Genomic DNA, 7,269 nt, shown 5'->3' with positions numbered 1-7,269 from the left:
CTCTATAATATCACAAATATTATATAATCCTAGAACTACTTTAACACTTAAGGAACAGTGTTGTATAATATTTAAAAAATTCATTTACATTTACATGGTTTAGGTTGTTTTGTATAATTGTATTTGCCATGAATTGACTTTGTCTCTGACAGTCTAATACTGTATGGAGATTATAAATGGAGATTGTGGTTCAGTGTCCCGGTCACCTAGACCCAAATGATAACACAGAGACTATAATAATTACAACAGTGTTTGGCCTATTAGCTCAGTCTTTCTATGCGACTACATGGCATCTGCCTGACCCTACTTTTTTTCCTCCTCTGTCTCTGCTTGAGTTTTCCACTCTGCTATATTATGCCCTGCCATAGGCCAAAACAGCTTCTTTATTAACCAATGGTAATAAGACACATTAATAGCCTACAGAGGGGAATCCCATATCAGGCGATTCATTATCACAGCTGTAAATCCCTTTATGAATTGGCCAATACATAAACTAGCTGTGGAAATTCACTGTCATTACTGGTACTCCTTGATGTCTACTTTTGTCTCTTGACACTTCTGCAGAAGTTCAATTCAGCCCTTGACCCTCCCATGGAGGCTCACTTACACCCCTTGGTCACAGTGGAATTGGTTATTCTTCATATTCCTATGACACATGATTACCGCAGTGGATACTTCTAGTTTATGTTTGAGGGAAAAATTATAACCAAGAACTAAAGGACGAATGTTTGAGTCAATTCGTGAGATTTACCCTGATTAGACACTATGTAATGTGGGCATCTATCAAACTGTCACATGCCATCTCTAAAATGTGCATAGTCATCACTATAATTCAAAACTAGAACAAAGCATATTATTGAAACTAATTTCTGTGTGTAAAATGAAAATTCATTGCCCTGTACATGTATCTCCTTTTTAATAAAATGTTTTATGACAAGTTTCAAACCAGGAAAAATGGCCCAGTTGGCTATTTAACATGTCAAAGAGACTATCTGTTACAGGGTATGGCTGGCATACTTGGCCCTCTACCTTGAGCTGGGCTGCCATTCCCCCAGAAGCTCTTCCCTATATAATCCAGCCATTTTGGTTATTGGTCTTTTTTTGTACTTTTAGCTCCCCTGCTCCACCTACCTCCCCAACCCCCGCTGCTGTACCTGGTTTCCCTCTCTCCCATCAGCCTTGTACCCATATGTCCCAGCCCATTCTGGCCTGGTCAACTTTGGATTCTTCCAGATGTTCCTGCATCTACCTCTGTTCTTACTTTATCTACTGTAGTTTCTCCTCCACCTTACCTAGGAGCTGTCATGTCCTTTCTTTTCCTTTTCATTCGACAGGTAGTAATAAATGAGTTAATGTGATACAATAAACAGAGCTAAAAAAAACAAGAAATTATTCTAAAATAATACCAATGATTCAAAACACCATGCTGCTCTTTTATGGAGAGAGGTTTCAGGGAAGATGGTCAAACTGAATAGGTAACATGAAGATTAATTCTCAGAAAGTGACGATGTTTATGACAGAGGAAGCAAGATGCAGATGACTTATTCTCTTACAATGACAGACTCTCAATTCCAGTTGAAACAAGGTAGAAAGAGTCATTGAAAAGAAAATGCAGGGAAGTGAGTGGAGACAAGGACTAAGTAAAATACATAGTGGGCAAGAACACATCAAAGATAAAGGACAGTCTAGAGTAAAACAAGTGCAATCAAAAATGGAGAGCTGATAAAGGAGAGGACAGACAGCATATGTTCATAGGAGGAGTGAAGGACAGATGGTGTCCCCTTGGCTTAGGTGTTAGGATGTTGGAAATCAGAGATTGAAAGGTGTCGTCATCAGCTTTGGGCTACAGGTTTCAAGATATTTGAGAAAAGGAGAACTTGGGTAATGGCAGCATAGCGACAATACTGAGCTACAGAATCTGATCTCTGTAAATTTCTCAGGCATCAAAGCTAAAACTTGCCAGTAGTAACTTGAGAATAACGTTTTGAAAACATAAACATTCATTGATTTTTTAAATGTTTTTAAGTTTATGGGACTTGTAAACTTACTTGTGATATTTGTTGTAATTCTTTAGTAGTCTACAATAACATTCAGGGTATGTCAAATTCTCACAGGTATTGCTAATAATTCTGACCCTAAAACAGAAATCACTTTCAGCCTGACATCTCACTCACTAAGCCATCTTACACAGAAGACTCTGGATGCACCTGTGAAACTCCTTTAAGTATTGAGGTGTCCGTTTTTCATTTGCTTCTGTGAAACATTAAACAAGAGATTTTTTTTATCATTAGTGGCTCAGATTTTTCAAGTAGTTATTTTTTTTTTTATTGGCCTCTATGGTGCTTTAAAGAACACTTTTTCCCCCTCCATCCTGGAAATTCTTTTGAAATCGAGTGATGTCTGTCACCTAACCCTTGCATACATGACAGCAAACAAACATTGTTGGCTCCTGGAGGAATGGGAGGTAGTATTCATTGTCCAAACAAAACTGTAGATGGAGCGGTGGGGCTGCGTCCTGCCACCTGGCTAGCTTTACACCCGAAATAATTACACGGAAACTGTATTCTTTTAAACACTGCCTGGCCCATTAGTTTCAGCTTCTTATTGGCTAATTAACCCATATTTAGTAATCTGTGTAGCACCACAAGGTGGTTGCTTACCAGGAGAGATCTTAACCTGTGTCCATCTAGGAGAGGAGAGGCATGGCGACTGCTTGAAGCGTCTGCCTCACTTCCTTCTTCCCAGCATTTTGTTCTGTCTACTCCACCCACCTATATTCTAACCTATCGGGCCAAGCAGTTTCTTTATTAATTAACCAATGAAATCATCAGATAGATAGAAGACACACCTACATCACAAAACCATTAAAGCTGTTCTTTGCATGTGAAGAATTGGAGGACATATAAGAAGCAAAGTTTTATATATGTTTTTAAAGAAAAAATATTATACAACATTATTACAGAACTTTTAAAAAATGTTGTAAGGGTGATATAAGCTTGAAGACTGTTCACGTCCAATTACTTTTCCAGTACTTTTTCTAGAGCCATTTAGAAGATACCTACCTCTTTTTTTTCACCCCATCAACATTACTCCATACAATCATTTCCAGCATACAATTCTGCCTTGGAGGCTGAATTAACATCTTCAATTTAGTTACTAAGAACAAATAGCATGACTTCTCCATTATTTTGACAGGACTGAAATTGCTCTGGTGATTCATTAATCAACTTATCAAATATGGAGTAGGATAGTGAATATACTAATTGAAAATCAAGAAGCAGAGCTTAAGTGTTTAATGTCAAAAGCTCAGAGACAGGTTTCAGGTAATTGCTAGGGAGAAAACTCACATGGGCTTTAAATACAAGTACTTGATCTCTGCTAAAATAAAGATCCTTCTCATTATTTGAAAGGGGCTTTTTAGGCATACACTTTAATTTGGACTAAATAATCAACTTAAAAAATAAATAAATGATGCACTCAATTGTAAGTAAAATTTTAATTTAGGTTGGTAAAAAAGTAAAAGCAATCTACATGCATTCAAAAAGGAAAAGAGAATGCTCTGTTAAATATACACATTAAAAACAAATTATGCTCTCAAAACAAAGCAATGCCTGGTAAGTATTTTGCAAACTTAATTTGTTTTTAATATATGCTGCAGGGCAACTGTTTCTTGTTATACAGGAACTATGTGTAAAATAATACTGACTAAAATTTTTTATCAGGACAAAGGAATTTAACCATCATAGTTCCAAACTAGAATGACCTTAATTTCCACTAAAACAGACAAGATATTTTGTGTGCTGTATCTTGAAAAATGCATATGTTTTGTTTTTTTTCAGTTATCATATTAGAAATGTGAAATGTACAAATATCTTGGAATAAGGAGATAGCTTTAAAATATAAAATCCCAAGTGGCTTTGAAAACCAATATTATTAGAGATCTTTCCCCTAAATTTCTGATATACTACAGCAAAATGAGTTTTATGTGTATCAGTATCAGTAGGTCGCCAAAACTCTTTCATTTGTGCCCCAAATCCTTCCTTCTGCTTTTAAAGCATATTTCTATTTTTCACACCTCTCACTCAGTATGACTTGAATTTTCTGAAAAGTTCAAGAAGCCAAAAGTTTTAAGATTGGTTTAACATGACAAAATGTGATGTTGAATAAATTCTCTGTATTTCTTTTTTTTTATGTTTGAAACTCTTCATGTTACTTAAAATATGCAGGATTTGAAAATGCCAGTATCACATCCACATGCAGAAAGCAGTTTAAGGAATAGAAAAGCCATGGGCATAGAATTCAGGATAGTTTGCTGAGGATGGAAGGAGGAGAAAGGAAGGTAACAAAGCAATGAAGTAGATAGGATCAAAAGTATTGTATATGTGTCTACAAATGTAATAACAGAATCCGTATTTTGTACAATGAAAATACATACAATTTTCTATATAGAGAAAAAGAATATATACAAATATACAAACAGGAAAAAATTGTAATAAAGAAATGATGTAAAGAACAATGGGAAGAGAAACCATCAGTCCTGGCCAACAGGACTCAGAGTCTAAAGCAAAATGTGCACTATATTTTTGTCAGGCTTCCTCCTGGTGATACGCCTGCATTTGCCTGTTTGAACTTGACACATTTTCTGTTTTGTTTTGTTTTGTTTGTTTGTTTTATTCCCTTTTCCTACTTCATTGCCTCCCCCAAGGCACAATCCCACTTTGTAAATTTACTGTAAATTAATCTTCAGCCCAAAGAAGTATTAAGCCACAGCGATTTATTCTTTATAAGCTCCATTGATGGTGAATGAATGAATTGAACACATCAATTTTCACATTTTCAGTTTTACCTTCTTTTCTTTTTTTCCTGAATCTAATGTCTTTATTTTTATTTGATAATGTACAGGCAAGTTTAACACACCTAGCAACTCCAAGAACTTTTTCTTACTCTACTGAGATGCAAGGCTTAGCCCATCTCTCTATGGCCTTGGTTCAGCAGAGTAGCCCTGTTCTTTAGGCACTTGTTCAGCCGTCTGCAGGAGCTGGACTGTCAGGGCTTAGCTAGATGGAAGCATTGAGTTGTCTCAATTGGGAGCAGGACTTTAAAAACAATTCTCAGAAGATGACACTATGCCCATTCTGGATCAAGTCCTTGTCAAACCATATACAGACACTAACACTCGCCCTCATGTGGATCTGGTCTTGGCACAGTGTCCTACTTTTCAGACGTGTGAATCTTAATTTAACAATACAAAGACTCCATCGGAACACCAGGCACCCCCCCCAAATGGAGCTTAAATTTGAGCAAACATAAACTGGATGCAATTATTAGAATCATACACCTCTCTTCTAGCACAGCTCAGGACTGCCTGCGAGTGGGTAGGAAGGAAGGAGGAGAAACAGCATGCTTTGTACAACTTGACAATACTGTAGGGGTCCCTAACACCGCTGACCTCCACGGCTCCCCTGCTTCTCAGACAGTTGCTCCTACAGCTTGAGCACATAGTCGTCTCATTTGGCCTGGAAAGATGTGCCCACCACCAGGGATCCCAGGAGATAATTCTTGTGGAAGGTTGTCACCTTGAACTTGCTGTGGTGATCTTCTGACCTGTTGATGAGGACAGGTTCGTCACACTTCAGTGTCTTGTCCTGTTCATACCCCATGAGACACAGAGGTGGAGGCCTGTGTCACTGGGAGGCCCAGGGCTCCTGTAATGTGAGAGGACCTTGCACTGCTGATGTCATTGCCCTTTATGTTGACCACCAGAACATGGTGCCACGCCCTGAATTTGGGTTTCTTCTTGCTGGGAGCATCCGGTTTGGTGAGTCTCCCTGGGTCAAGGCTATCCTATGAAATGCTACTGGGACTATTCTTAACCTGGGTAGGGTTCAGCACTTTGCCCAGCTCTTCCACCACCATTCGGGTTTAGGCGACCCACAGCAGGTGCTGGGGATGCTGGTCCACCTCCTGCAAGCTCGGCGACCAGGACCATTGGCTGATGTTGGCAGGCATCTTGACGTGGAGAGCTTAGCTTATTTTCTTAAGTTATGCATGTGAGTGTATCTGTATGGGGATATGCATGTAAGTGCCGGTGCCGATCAATAGCAGAAGGTCTTGGCTCCTCTGGAGCTGGAGCTACAGGTGATTGCAACTGCCTGACATGGATGCTAGGTGAAAACACAGGTCTTCCGACAGGATATGATTCTCACCAGTAAGGGATCTCTCCAGTCTCCAGTATCAAAATTCTCTGACAATCAGGGGTTTGCTGCCCAAAACTACATTTATTTATTTATTTATTTATTTATTTATTTATTTATTTATTTATTTATTTTACATTCATCCTTTTCAATTCCCTCTAAAATTTTAAAAAGATCCATCGTCTTTCCATAACCTGTTTCCATTTCTTATCTCTACCTTGAATTCCACATATCTTGCCAATTGTTTCAGTGAAATGCAATTGACACACTTTTTTTTGACTTCTATTGGCATGCTTTCTTGGTGGCAGTACACAGAATTTGCTTATTGTATATATAGAAACTCAATCTTCTCTTTTCTTACAAAAAATAAATCTAAGTTTGATATTTATTAATTTGGGTTCAAATATATTTATCAACATGGTTTGTTTTTCCTTTTTCCTAATATGCAGACTTAAGAGGCCACTTTTCCATTCAGTTTTCTTATGTATTGCCCAAAATACATGCTGTAACTTACCATACTTAACAAGTGACAATTGCTAAATGTATTTGAATCATCGGGATTTGTCAGGGGATAATTTTAAATCAGAAATAAATTGTCATTCTTCATACATTCAGGTCACCAAGAATGTCTTTTTTGCTTTCTGCACCATAGGAAAATTTACCATTTTCTGCCTACCAATTACAAAGAATATTTTACTTTTAACCAGTAGAAAGCAACAATGACAATTAAATTAAATAAAAGAAGACAAATATAGATTGTCTTCTGCAAAGACATTCGTTGTTGCATTAATTTGTTCATGGTGGTCCTTGAACCAATGGATCTTCTTAAAGTCAGGAAAGCAAGCAATTGCCACTGTTTTTCTTATTGCTACATTTATTTTCTAAAATTCTTTGTAATTATAAATCAAGAAAGAAGCTAGGAATTAAAATTGTAGTGTCTGGATAGGTAACCAGAATAAGTCTACCTAACATTTGTGGTTTATCTATTTTCAGATATGATTATGAGGTTGTTGGAGAAGTATGACTAAACATGAGATTTCAGGGTCACTATTTGAGAAATAAATAACTATTAAAA

The 7,269-nt window shown here is 37.3% G+C and overlaps 1 pseudogene; it reads right to left on the bottom strand.

Annotated features, from left to right (window-relative positions):
* Nucleotides 1–5,435: 5,435 nt before the first annotated feature.
* Nucleotides 5,436–6,009, bottom strand: LOC119809230 (annotated as a pseudogene).
* Between the last annotated feature and the right edge of the window lie 1,260 nt (nucleotides 6,010–7,269).

The sequence above is a fragment of the Arvicola amphibius genome, chromosome 3 (genome assembly GCF_903992535.2).
Source record: "Arvicola amphibius chromosome 3, mArvAmp1.2, whole genome shotgun sequence".
Lineage (NCBI taxonomy): Eukaryota > Metazoa > Chordata > Mammalia > Rodentia > Cricetidae > Arvicola > Arvicola amphibius.
This window is presented reverse-complemented; position numbering and strand designations above follow the sequence as displayed.